This window comes from Borostomias antarcticus, assembly GCF_949987555.1.
Source record: "Borostomias antarcticus genome assembly, chromosome: 6".
In the NCBI taxonomy this organism is placed as follows: Eukaryota; Metazoa; Chordata; class Actinopteri; order Stomiiformes; family Stomiidae; genus Borostomias; species Borostomias antarcticus.
This window is the reverse complement of record NC_140239.1, coordinates 26,803,772-26,818,387: the sequence shown is the minus strand read 5'-3', so window position 1 is coordinate 26,818,387 and position 14,616 is coordinate 26,803,772.

Genomic DNA, 14,616 nt, shown 5'->3' with positions numbered 1-14,616 from the left:
TGGGAAAGTTAGCTTGCGCTACTTTAGTGTGTGTGTGTGTGTGTGTGTGTACACGTGCGTGTGTGTGTGTGTACATGCGTGTGTGTATGCGTACTGTGTGCATGTGCTTGTATGTGTGTGCGTACTGTATGTATGTCTGTGCGTGCGTGTGCGTATGTATGTCTGTGTTTGTGTGTATGTGTGTGTGTGTGTGTTTGTTTATGTGTATGTGTGTAGTGTGTGTTCCTGCTCTCCACATCAATCTGGCAAAGCTGCTGAGAGATGCCCTAGCCCAGTGACAGGCCAGAGAGAGAGAGAGAGAGAGAGAGGGAGAGAGAGAGAGAGAGAGAGAGAGAGAGAGATAGAGAGAGAGAGAGAGAGAGAGAGATAGGAGAGGAGCGTTCAGGCCGACGGAAACATGTTCTCTCACAATGTCACAGCCTCTGATGCAGTCCTCTGATCCATTCCAACAGCTATATCTAACACAGCGAACCCCCAGGACTAGACCCGTCACATGAGGCAAACATACTGGATCTTTCCGTCTCCAGACTCAGCCAAGCGCTGTAGATCAGGGTGGGAGGCCTGATGTAAGGGTTGTTTGTTGACCCGGCTACTAATTAGGGATCTCCACTGATTCCATGCCAGAGACACAAACTGGACAAATAGGGGCCTTCATACACATGCCACACATGTGCACGGACAGGCACACACATGCAGCACACTTGATTATCCACATGCACTGCCTTTGAAAGCAAACATCTCTTCGCCGGAGATTATGTAGCGACGACAAGTGTCCGGGTTTTTTGTTTTTCCGTTGTAAACCTCCTTTCTAAACATTGAATGCACACGGGGATGACAGATTTCAAAATTCTCCGAATAATAAAAAATTCTCAAAATACAAAATTCTCCGAAACCCATCTTCATTAGAGGAGAAGTATTTAGAGGCAGAGTTTACCAACATTGGGGGGGTGGGGGTTGATTTTGGACTGCATCTCTGTTGCTGTCACTGTGCAAACAACGGGTGTTCTGTTGACTAGGACATAAAATAGTGCTGTTGGGTTTGGGGTTTCCAGAGCAGGACCAGGACTGCAGTATATTGAGTCCATGTGGGGAGTGCGTTTTTAATCTGAGCCTTACCCACAGTCTTTCCTGTTTCTAATTTGGCGCTGCAGCGGTTTTGTCCCGGGGCCAAACGCCTCTCCTCCACCGAGTGTCTATTTCCTCAGAAGTGAATGGTAGCAGGTGTGCTGGCCCGCGATCGCTAGGAGTAGTCTGCTTATGAATGGCCCACATCTCTCTCTCTCTCTTCTCTCCCCATCTTTGTTTTCTTTTTTCTTTCCTTTACTCTTTTCTGTTCTTTCTCTCTCACATTCTTTCTCCTTTTCACATTCTTTCTGTTCTTTGTTTGCTGTTATGTCTTCACCTCTCTCCAGTCCTTCGGCCCCTTTTCTCTCCCTCCTGTTTTCTTTCCTTCTTGTGTTTCCTGTTCCCTTTGCTTCCTTCAAGTTCAAAAGTTGACTACGCTGATAAGTCATCTGTAAACCAGTAGCACATGTCAATGAAAACAATAAAACTTAATGTCAACGACAAGGGCGACACGACCGGGAGTCAATAACGGCAGATACCAGATAAATCACATCAATGAGGAAACTGTCAGGTGTCCAGAATCAACCGGAAATTGCCTTTGTTGTGACAGACATAATAAAACGCCACCTTGTACACAAATTCTCCTCGCCTCCCAGTTAGAGCTCAGAAACGAGGCAGTAAAATTTAATAAACACCCCCCTCCCCCCCCCCCCACACACACACACAGGCTTTCACAAATGCATGCGCATACACAGGTATGCACACACACACACACACACAAACACACACACACACACACACTGAGAGACCTTCTTATTCTTTAGAGCAAGGATTTCATCTCATCTCTGTGTGAAGGGCTGACTGCTTGAGGGTCTTACTGGGAGAAGAAGAGAAGAATCAATTTGCCACACTGAGTGTGTGTGTGTGTGTGCGTGCGCGCGTGTGTGTCCTTGTTCACATGCGTGTGAATCAATCTGCCACACTTTGTCATCAAGTCCGCCTGATCACGGAGGGCTCATTCAATCTGCTCCTCGGAGTAGACATGCTGTCACGGCGCTCCGCGGAGACACAGAGATTAGAGTTAACCCCCCTCAGTGACCCCTGCTGCTCCTCTGCAAACCCCCCCCCACCGCCCCCCACCCCCAAAACACACTCCCTAATGAGTTTGGCTTTGAGGGGGCGCAAGGTGCCCTCCCTTTCAGGTTTGAACAGAGCTCATTAGGACAAAGTCATACTCTCACTTCCATCACTCTGGGGGGAATAAAGAAGAAAGCGCGGACGTAGCGTGAGACAATTGATTTGCGACTTGACATTGAATTGAGACACTGCTGCTGGAAAAGCCAATAAGGAAATTGGAGTCTTCCCAAAGGATGTTGTTGAGTGTGGGGCTGCTCGTGTGAACCTCATAATGATGTTTGTGTTTACTCCGTTGCCGTTACCACCACGTTGTTGTTGTTTTTCACAGATGGTGATATGTTTGTTTGCAGACGAACGGTTAAGAGGTCGCGGGCGTGTATTAGTCTTTCTTCTCACGCTTTAAAACAACACTTTCTATTGGATGAGCGCCAGATAATGGGGTTGCATTGACAGCTGTTTAGAGTTTCTAGCACTGATTTGCGGCACTACGCAGGACAGCTCATTGCTCGTGATTTCTTCTTTTTTTTTTTTAAGAAGAAATTCCTCTCATCTCTTTCTGAGCCTTCACGTCTCCCTCCATCATTCCCCTCCACTTGAGCACACTCCTTCACTCGCCGAGCAGGAAGTGACCTCTGAACCCCCGGTAACAATGGAAGTCCTCCAGCCCCTGTTACCACCGCGTTCCGCCGTCTGCTCTTCTGATTCGCTGCCAAAGTCAACCACGGGCATTTGCGTTCCCGGCCGCGGCGTTTCCGGCATCTGCACACGCTGGTGTTTACACAGGATGTTCAAACTCGATGCAGATTAAACAAATCCAATTTGGACGCAGAGTTCAATCACCTCCCCTATTTCAACATGAAGACCATGAAGCTGGGGCCCAGATTCCCCAGCGACGTTTCCAAGTAGGGGCACTTTTTTCAGGGGATCGGGTGAGGGGTGTAGTGGGCCGTGCGGTGGCTGTGGGGGGTTTAGGGGAAGCAGGGGGTGGGGGGGGGGGGGGTCCGGCCTGTGCACCAATAACTCAGAACTATTTTGAGAGCGTTTATATGTGGACAAAAGTCATCTGTCTGGTTCCACAGGCTTGCATGTGGTTGGATTTACTCCACGTGGTGGTGGCGTGTATTTAAAAAAATAAAAAAACAGCAAAAAAACATCTCCAGTGCTCCCTGGCAGTGCATTGTGGGCCTTCCGAGGGCTCGTGGATAGTTTGGCGGGTTCTTTTCCCACACTTATGGTTCAAGTTGAGGACTGGCTCCGTGCTCGCGCGCCACTGCCAGGCACACACGTAGCACGACTCTAGTCTGATAAACGTATAATTTTGGCTGTTTTTTCATTCCGCATCAGATAATCACTGATTATTTAAACACAGGAAATATGAGGTATAGGTCAGACGGCAGTCGCGCCAAGTCCCGGTTTTTCTTTCGTTAGAGGGCTTCCAGGTTTGTCTGAGGGCGGTCTGGAGCCGTGCTGGGCCCTGTGTAAGCCAGCCCGGAGGGCCGGACGACCCCTGACCTTTTCACAACTACAAAAGGACCTTCTTTGTGACCACAGAAATGGTCATTTGTCTAAAAGGATTTTTAATTGCCGCTCATTCCAAATAAATCCCTGAGTTTGTCTGGCGTGTCCTCACCTGGTCCTCTTCTTCCCCGGTGGGAGGGGCTTTGACCTTCCCCCCCGGCACCTGTTTGGCCAGTGTCCGGCAGCCCATCTGGTCTCGTCCCGCCCCCTCTTCTGGGAAAACTCCACAGAGAGACGCTAGCTGTCTGCCTAATTGTATCACATTCTCCCGGCTTTGTTCTGGCTTTGCCTCGCTGGCGAAAGGTTGCAGAAATCTCATCCGCCACATCAGAGAGGCCCTATTAACCTTTGACCCACGGTCGGTGTGTGTGGACAGGGTCGCTCCTCACACCCAACCCCGGGCCCATTAACACGTCGCCCCGCGGTAGAAAAATTATTTTGACGGGGCTGTAATTGGCGCTAAGTGACGGCGGACAAAGGCCCCCTCTGTGCGGCCCGACGGACTGGGCGGTACTGACCGCTCTCCGGGCTTCACGCTTGACATTTCCCTCGCTGAGTCCAATGTGAGAGGAGAGGGACTGCGGGGCGAACGGAACAGCCTGCGCCGCCACCTCCAATCCCTCCATCCTCCCATCCCTTCATTCCTCCGCACCTCCATCCCTCCACACCTCCCATCCCTCCTTCCCTCCATCCCTCCTTCCCTCCATCCCTACATCCCTCCATCCCTCCATCCCTCCTTCCCTCCATCCCTCCTTCCCTCCATCCCTCCTTCCTTCCATCCCTCTGCACCTCCATCCCTCCATCCTTCCACACCTCCATCCCTCCTTCCCTCCATCCCTCCGTGCCCCCTCTTCACCACGGCTCTCCTTTGAAAACGTGAGATAATGAGGTTCTACTGGGGGAGAGCAGAACTACGCGCTCCAGATCTGTGGAGGCCGATTAATCCGCTGGCAGGCATTTCCTTTCAGAACCAGCCTAATTAGTTTACGTTAGCTGGAGAAGGTCAGGGGGGCGCGTTAGGCTCAGGCCCCTGCCTGAAACGCCAGGGCGGCGCGATGATCCGCGGACGAACGCAGGTGCGGGGGCTCCGCCCTTTCGGACCTGCCGGACCGCGTCGGGGAAGGGGGGGGCAGGGGGGGTGGATCTGTTGGTGCGATCGAGTTGCAGACCGGGAGACAAGGGGCTCTTTTTTCTGTCGTGACTGCGTGACATTTCGCCAACGAAAGTCCTCCGTCTTTCGTCTATCTCGCCACCTCTCTCCGAGTCCGTCGGTTACGGGACTCTGAACAACCCGGAGGGGAATCCCCGTGCGCTCGAGTTCTTCGGGGTAACGGTTTGAAAAACTGTGGTAACCAGAGTCTCAGAGGGGTTGAGCCACAAGTTCCACACAGCCGAGCGGCACGGAGGACATTCAGCTGGCAGGCTTATGACTAATGATTAATATCAAACGGCCGGGATACCGAGTTCCACCCAGTGAACTACACCCCCCCGATGATGAGTGAGTATATATCCTCCTACCATCAATCTTATCACTGTTTACCACAGCTGCCATTACAGTTATGGCAGACACAATCCCTCTAATGATTGATTCGAATCCCCTGGTTATTCCTACTGTATGCATCTGGTGTCCTCAGCAACCCCCCCTCACCCTCCCCCCCCCCCCCCCCCCCCCAACTCCAGAAGGAGGAGAGCCAGTCAGGCATCTTCTAATCTCCACCGAGCCGTATATTTAAGATGGGTCTAAGTCCCTCCCCCGGCGGCCATGCCATGCTCTCATCCCCATATTTAACGGCGTGACGTCAGGCAGGACTGGAGGAGGCAGCGGAGGAGACTTTAATACTAAATCTTCTCCCCCCCTGTCATTACAGGGCTGTGCGACCGCCTATCAGAGGGCCGTGAGTGATGTGGGAAGCCCGAGGCCCTGTCCTCCCAAACCCCCGGCGAGACCGGCGGCCGGCTCGCCCGCTCCAAACCAGACCCAAACTACAGGACCGGGTCGGTGGCGGAGCTGACATCACCGACCTGCTGGGCTCTTTATGCCCGTTCTGCGGTCACGGGGGAGAGAGGGCTGGATATTAATCTCTCCCTCTCTCTCTCTCTCGCTGTCTCTCCTTACTTTTCTCTCTCCCTCTCTCTCTCTGCGGAAGCCATATTTCTGGGCTCGCTTTCCTATTAGAGCTAAATCAAACGCAGGCAGAGACTGTTCTCTTTGATAGCCACCCCTTTGGAGGAAGTATGTTCTCACACTGCCTTCTTGGACAGGACGCCGGAGGAAATTAATTATCCAGTCCGGGCCCGGTTCTGGGTGATGGATAGTACACGAGGTTCAAGCTGAGGTCCGCCTTGTTTTGAATGTTAATTCTCTCCATTAATGATGGCCTGTAATGTTTTGCTTAACCTGAATAAGTCAGCCTCACCTTCACAACTACTCAGTCAAGCCCACTGACACCAAGCTCAGCCCTCTCAGACTGATGGTAACACTATACTGTAGTTTGACCTGTGCAGTCACGCCATAATTACTCAGCAACTGCACTGCAGGAATATGCTATAAGGGGCGCGATGCTCTGAGATGCTAGTAGTTGTACACGAATATATTTTAAAAAAACAAGCAGTGAAGTGTTCCAACACCTGTGTCAAAGCAACAGGAAGTGTCCCAGCATCCTCCTGGTCCCTGACATTTCACGAGACTATCCACTGCCATCTGTGATGACAACAAAAGACCCCTAGCACCCAAAACAAGCCCCCTCTTCCTGGTCGATGTCAATCCGCCAGTCCATGTGATGGGGGTCTGTGTAGAGAGGGACACCTGCAGCACACAGCAGCTTCAATTGGCCACGAAGAGACCCCAAGGGCAGCGCTGGGGACCGAGGGGACAGAGAGAGCCAGACCCACGTTTGGCCTTGTAGGCTTCGCTAGCACTCCAGTCCACGGGCTGCTTTTGGCCTTGCTAACTGTTCCATGAAATGGGCCTCAGGAACAGTGTGACCCTCCCAGAAACAGGCTGCTCACTGTTAGCCAACAGTGCTCCCTTTGTGTGAAATTGTCAAAGCTTGCCCCTTTTCTCCACTGGTCCTCCCTTTCTTTTCAGCCTCAGCTGTGAGCAAACAAAGCTGGCTTGAAGTTTCGCATGGCGCGCTAGCAGGCTAGCTGGCTAACCACGTTAGCGCTGATATCAATGAGAGCAATGGAGTTTGTGTTTGCTATGTTCTGCAGGTGGGGCTTCAATGGGCTAATGAGAGAAGTCTCTGTCAATGCCCCACTGATGGGAAGCTCGTAAAACTAACAACCCTCGATTTATATGTATGGGTGGGAAAATGAGCTAATTTAAGGATCCATAGGTCTTATGTGTTCCCAGTCAAATGGCACGACTTCAGTGCTTTATGATTATTATACTTTACACATTCAAAGCATGACATTTACCAGATATCATTGCTCTTGACCATGGACCACAGTTTAGATTTCCTGTTATCCAGAAGTGAAATAAAAAGCAAAATAAAAGAGCGTTTATTGTCCCACAGTAATCTTAAATACAGGGGAAGAGAAACGATTGCTTCAACAGATGAGTAAATCCCCCTTTATTGATTTCCCAACAGAGGCTGACAGGCTTGCCATTGATCTCCAGGATATTTATTGTGGAGTTGGAGCAGCATATATGCCCTAGTAGCAAGTCCAAAAAAACAATTATGAAATTCTCTGAGGGTTTATCTGCGGTTGTAGCCGACCATCAACTCACCACAACCCAAGGTTCATCTGGGATGCAAGACTCTATAGACATGGGCTGCTGACACCAAACAATAACATGGAAATTGACTCTACAGCAACTTAAAAGCTTAATTTTCTCAGGAGCGTGAAACACCAATGAGCCACAAAACACAAATTTGAAAAAGTGAGAGAGAGAGACAGAGAGAGAGAGAGAGAGAGAGAGAGAGAGAGAGAGAGAGAGAAAGAGAGAGAGAGATACAGCTGCCAAGGCCAGGATAAATGTTTAAATGTATTTATTTAGGCAGATTGGTTTTGCTACTGCATATTCTTTTTTCTCTGGGTGGAAATGAAAACCAGTAGCACTTGGTTTAACCGCCTTTCGCTTTGCATAATTGTTCCCAAGGTTGCTGTTTTTTATTTCCAGGCTTTCTGCGCCAATATAATTCAATTTCAGTGGCCAAGCCAAATATTTGCAGCGTGGCCTACACGTCTAAACTGAGCTGCCGTTGGGTGGAAGAGCTTCCTGTGTGCCTCCACTGTTCTATTGCTCCACAGCCCAGACACAGTAAACAGATGCTCATCCACTAATCATCGATGGACCCTCGTGTAGCAATGGACGCCTGAAATGTTTTCTTGCTCCACATGACCAAACCGTGCATTAAGCTTAGCAACGATCAACAGAGAGCTACACTGATGAGAGATCTGTCTAATAAATATTGAACCATCATATTTGTTATGGGTAAGCATAACTTATGTTGAACCACCTGTTAACTGCTGAGCCAGTGACTCACGCCGAGCAGGGTTCTCAGTCATTTACAGTCAGTTTGCTCCCCTGTGACTCCCGGCTGTTGCTGGGAAATAAATATTTGCGATGGTTTCCATTTAAATCTGGGTCACTCAGTTCAGCAGCCATCGCACAGGTGAGTTGGACTGGGTTTGTTTGGCATTGGTCGCTGCTGGCTGTCCTTTCCTTTCCACGGGGTCTAGGAAACAACCAGCGCTGCAAACAGCTCAACAGCTCGCTTCAACAAGAGATGCTTTTGTCCGTGGCTTAACGCAACAAAATTACACCACTAAGCTGCCCAATGCCCACGTTGGTCAGGTCCCCCTGGACAGTCCCCCGAGGCTGTGAGACCAGCTGGACCAGAGAGAGAGAGAGAGAGAGAGAGAGAGAGGGAAAGAAGGAGAGGGAGAGATAGAGAGTGGGAGTGAGAAAGAGGGAGTCTCTAGGGAATAGGTAACGCTGTCAGTCAGCCATGCTCCTGCAGGACCAGGATGAAAACAGCCTCTTTCTCCAGGAGTGTGTTTTGGCTTGCAAGGCTATAATCACAGAAGATTAGCTTAAGAACTCAATTCTGACCATATTCCTTATTCCCGTCACACTGGCGGAAATTATATTTACCCACCACTCCACCACTCTGTCCAGAGGCATGAAATGGGGATTGATTGATCGATGTAAATCAGGTGAGGGCGTGATGATGGTTTTAATCTCAAACATGCCCTCTTCCAGAGCGAATGAGAGCTTGGTACACTCAACGGATCATGGAATTGGGTTGTAAAAGTGTGTGCCATATATTTTTTTGCAATCCTCTCAATGAAGCAATTCAGAAGTCTCCTCTTCAAGCACGTTTACAAATGTGCAGATATCAGGTTATGTACAAACATGTTTTGGTTCTGCTGCCGTGAGATCAGGGCTATGTGACACCTACTACAGTAATGGCGGTGTTCCAGGCTGGCCCCTCTGGCTGTGAGCAGGTTACTGTTCTCTGTCACTTCTCAGAACTGATGTCACCTGTGGCGAGTCCGTCTCACCCCATGACAGGTGCAGCTCGTTCTCCCTTCTCCACCTCTCTCTTTCACCGTCTGTCTCTCTCACCGTCTATATGTCTGTCTCTCTCTCGCTGTCTGTCTCTCTCTCTCGCGCAGTCTGCCTGTCTGTCTCTCTCTGTCGCTGTCTATCTGTCTCTCCCACTGTCTATCTGTCCGTCTCTCTCTCGCTGTCTGTCTCTATCTCTCGCGCAGTCTGCCTGTCTCTCTCTCGCGCAGTCTGCCTGTCTCTCTCTCTCACTGTCTATCTGTCTCTCTCACTGTCTATCTGTGTCTCTCTCTCTCTCTCTGTGTCTATCTGTTTCTCTCTCACTGTCTATCTGTCTCTCTCTCGCTGTCAATCTGTCTCTCTCTCTCTTTCTCTCTCTCTCCCCCTCCAGCTTGTTTTCTCTTCTGCATGTGGAAAACATCTGCATAGGTGGTCTCTCTCTCTCTCTTCCCTTCCTCCCTCTCTTTCCTTCTCTCTCACCCCCCCCCCCCCTTATTCTCCCTCTCCCCAGTCTTTTTCTGCTCTCTTTCTCCCTCTCTCTCTCTCCTCCTCCGTTTACAGTATCTCTCTCCCCTGGCAGGTAGGGAGCGCTGATTGTAAATACGAAGAAGTCTCAGCGCCAGAAGCGACGGGCTGCGTATTTCTGGAGTCGAGCGGAGAGGTTTACCGAAACTTATTTTTATCACGAAAAGCCAACATGGAACAGCCTGCCTCGCACAGCTGTTGGTCTAATTTGTTCTAAGCATGTACAAATAGGACGGCCCACAAAGGCCATAAAAAAGTGAGTGGAGGTTTTGCTCAACGCGGCACTTTTGTCTGACCAGAGGGAGACGGACGCTTTCCAAAGAACAAACAGATCACAAAGAGAGGAGCATGAAGGAAACACAGCTCAGAGACCAGCACTCACACACAGGCCCCGCAGGGGGAAGAAGCCTGGATTAGCTCGCTGTCCAGGGTGTGCCGGGGTTGTTGGCTAATATTGATTTGTATGACCTGGACATATCTACTTCTCTACTTTGTGAAAGTAGGCCACTGCACTGAACTCCTGTGTTGTTCTTCCTCGAATTCCTCCGGTTTCTTGCAGGATAGCCTACCTGGTTAAAGGTTATAATAGCCTGTCTGCTAGTTGATTTGGCCCTACTTGTTGTTTGTTTCGGCCTACTGTAGGCTACTGTCTTTCAAACTGGACATTATGTGAGTTTTCCCATCACCACTACTTCTTTGCACATACATAGTCAAGGTCAGCCGCTGTCAGAACGTATATTTCAAACCCATATGTATATATTTTTTCACCATGAATTCTCGAGGTAGTTTCCTACCTTCAGAGCCTCACCAATGTCTGCCCTGTTCTTTCCCATACATTTTATTGCACCATGGAAAGTTTTATTTGCTCTTGAGCAATTTGCTCTGGAAACCCCCTGTGGATGCCGCGAGTACTGTATACACACACACACACACACACACACACACACACACACACACCTACATATACATACGTCTGAACGGGGTTCCCCTTTAGGCACCGGATAAATAACAAACTTCAAACACTAAACTAGGTGCTAATGAACTGGATCCTGACAGAGTTTGCCTTCCCTGAGTTGAAACCAGCCCCACAATGGATCCATTCACGGGATCTCAGCCATGGAAAGTGTCGGTAAAGTAATCCCGACCTTTTCGAACCTTCAGTACGTCTTTCTCCCCTAAGTCCTTTAAGGCCTGGCCAAGGACAACACGGACCTCTATCAGCTGATACAGCCGGGGGCTGCGCACATTTGCATGGCTCAAAATGGCTCCCATTCACAGCCCGTTGGCAAATTGATGAGGGCAGAGGAAACGAACGCCGTGCTCCTCTTCCTCCTCAAACCCGTAGCTCGCCCCTGGTAAACTCGGGTGCCGGGGAGTGTTCCGGCACCGAGCCGCGCTGGAACACAGGGCCCCGGGATGAAGCGGCCCAGCTGCCACGCACATCTGGAAGGCTCAGACCAACAGCGCAACCTTCCACAGAGGCTTTTGTCTCCGGGCAACAGATGATGGGCTGTGATCCCACCGAGTGTCTGTGAAGTCTGTGTGTTCTGACAAACCCAATAAAACTCACCGCTCCGTGTCAATGCCTCCGAGCGTCGGCGTACAGGTACATTTCCATAGAGCTCACTGTTTGTGTACATTTTGATGTCAGGAGAGGGCCTTCCACACCTGTTGAAGCTGTCTGTTCGTCTGACGAAAGCTGGAGCTACACATAAAAGTGACATTTCTACATCAGCTCAGCGTCGACAGAGAGTACACCTACAGCAGTATAATCTGTTCCAGAAAAATACAATTCTTCCCTCTATTTTTAGCTTGCAGAGAATGTGTCCTGTGCTTCCAGGGAACATCCGGAGGTGTGTGATCAGTATCTAACCATATGACTCTGTTCATCCATATCTCTTTTGCCTCTGGGCTGTAAGAGGATGAAATACTGCCAGTGACAGGTAAAGCGATACTCTGTAATGGAAGTTGTTTTACAGTAGCCACTTTTCAAAAAGACGTGCAATATTTAAACATGTGATATCCCGTTCCAAACCGCCGCGTCTCGAGGCCTCCAGACTGGATGTGAGGGTCGGCCCGGCCTAGCCTGGCTGACAGTTTGTATTTATGCCTATCTGACCTGACACCATGAAACGTTTTATTTCTATCAGATGTTTCCATGCGAAGAGAGCAAGCAGAGGAGGGGGATATCGGACTTGGCCGTTTCTGACGGAAAGTTTAGATCTACGGGTGAACAGAGAGATAATTGAAAATGCATGCCCCTCACTGTCTGTTATTTATCTTTTTTTCACACTTTTTTTTTCTGAAAAAAATTTTTTTGTGTGTGTTCTTAACATTTTTATAGCACGGGCCTCAGCATGCTAACATTTTTATAAGCTTCGATGGAAACATCCACAAGCAAAGACGTGGGACGCCTTTTTAACGAAGCACCTATGGTTCCACCCATATAAATAAACAATTAATTTTAGAAATAGAGGAGTCTTTATGCCAGGCCCATACTGCAGAGCATGGACTGAGGGTCTATTTGAGGAACTGTCTGTCACATCGATGTAAATAGAGAGACTTTTATCAACACGTAGAGCACAAATTTAGTTAATCATTCTGCTGTAAGACAGATCCTCTCTTGACCATCACATCTGGATTTGCTTAACTTTTTCCCATGCTGTACCCTATTCACATTATGAATAACGTCCCTATTGAAGGCCAGTTGTCTTATTTGACTTATTTGATGGGCTAGGAAAAGAAGGATATCATTTGACCAAGTCAAGATGAACTGGATTGTGGTGGTTTATGGCTCGCATATGGAAATCTCCACGGTGGCTTAATATGAAGTTCATATTCTAGAAACTGGGAAAGGGACTAAGGCCAGAGAGAGAGAGGGGAGAGATTAATACCCAGCCCTCTCGGAGAGAATGACAGATGGATGCCTGGGAGCATTTGTAGGCCAGAGGGCATGAGTAGCTCTGCTCAGGTGTTCCCCAGAGCCCCAGAGCTGTCAGGAACCTCTACACCCTCCCCCCCCCTCCCCTCTCACCCCTACCCACCCACACCTAGTCCTCCCTGGCCCTCCACAGCCCCCCACCCCCCCACCCACCCCCCAAGCCCCACGGTCTCTGGGGTCGGCCACTGGATAAGGCCAGCGGTTGTGTCGGTCGGCGGAGGTGGGAGAGTCGGAGGGGATGTGGGGGCTGAGGCGAGGGGGGATGCGGAGGACTGAAGCGAGCCGTGGTCGGTAACCTTATGAAAACAGCTCCTTTGAACGGTGTTTACCCCTGCGCCCGTATTAAGTCATGAATCTGAGGCCTACGCTGACACGTCAAAGAGCGGTGAGGTAAGTCAGTTTCTTGTTGCATTCATTACTACTCCCCGCGCCCCTCCACCCCCCGACCCCCCCCCTCCTCCCCAACCCCCCCTCCGGCCTTCCCTCAAAGAAAAAACCCCAAAGCGCGGGGCTCGGCGGCATGAATGGGGCATTGTGATGCGTCTCCGTCACGCCGGTGAATGTTTTCACTTGCATTTGATCCGTCGGTGAGGCTGCTAATTGGGTAAGCGTGTTCCCAGGTCACCGAGAGGTTCCTCTTTCCATAAATACAGAGAGGGCTTCTACAGATGTTGATTCCCACCCGCTTCCAAGTACGGTTCAGACAAGCTTTAGGGCAGTAATGTAATTTATTGTGTCTACTGTCCAAGTTCTTTTTTTTCCTCTCAAAAGAGTATATTCTATCTCTCCTCCAGTAACCCTGCTTTAAAGCTGAGCTGATAGTTGTCTTCGCGTAGGCCGTTGTACGCGCGTAGTCTTTAAAGTCACAGGTGTCATGATGACATGGGACTCAGCCTTACTTTAGAGTGTACAGTAACTTACAACTCCCTCCTGTCAGAGACTGGCAGGTTGAGATGATGTGATTTTCCATGTTACTATCCACCAATGACACAATTTATGAGACCAAGGGCCGGCTTGTTTGTTTTTGTCGTGGAATTCACATCCCCTCTCTTGCACAGGGACTGAGGAAGACTGCTTCAGCTGCCAGCAGTCAAGCCTCAGTTGGATTAGAGTTTTAGACAACCTCCTCCTGCCACACATGTTCCCTTCACTGTGCTCCTAGTCCAACTCCTTTAAGCCCCCTCGTCAACTAACTGTGTGCGGAGAAAAGGCAGACCTTCATTTTAAAGGTAGGTATGCATCTCAGTGCTGGCAGTGGTACTGCGCTGAAATGCTACAAGCAGCTTCAACAGCATCTGCAGGCTGTTCCACGTGCCTTCAGATCATAATAGCCAAGATGACCATGGTCTTATGGCGCCACCGCATGGACAAGTAGAGAACTGGAGGGGCCTTGGACAACCTCACAGATGCCAATTGTCATTTCTGTGACAACAGTGAAATCAACACGCAGAATGCAGCTTAAATTACTTCAATTCAATTGTAAGATGACATGCCAATTTAGATAAATGGTCCCTGAAAGCGTGAGCCAGCTAGACACACCTAGCCCTTCGGCTGGTTGAGTGATAACACCACCAACCGCCTCCAGATGATGGCAGGCTCGACTAACCTCTTATCATCACCATTTATCATCTCAGATCATCATTGTCCTGTTCGGTTCCCATCTTTCTATAATTGAAACCAAGTCCTATAATCGTGGTTTCAAATGTGCTGTCAGATGTTTGATGGATTAATGTTACTAGCTCCTATAGCAAGTGTTAGCCCCTCTATGCTAGGCATAACAAGTTAATTCTTATCATACCATTTCAAGGTAGGATAAAAATGAACATCATTCATATGATTTAAGCAACATTACACGTGTTGAATAATTGTTTCGTGACTCAACGCATAGCCTACTCATTGACAGGATGTCACT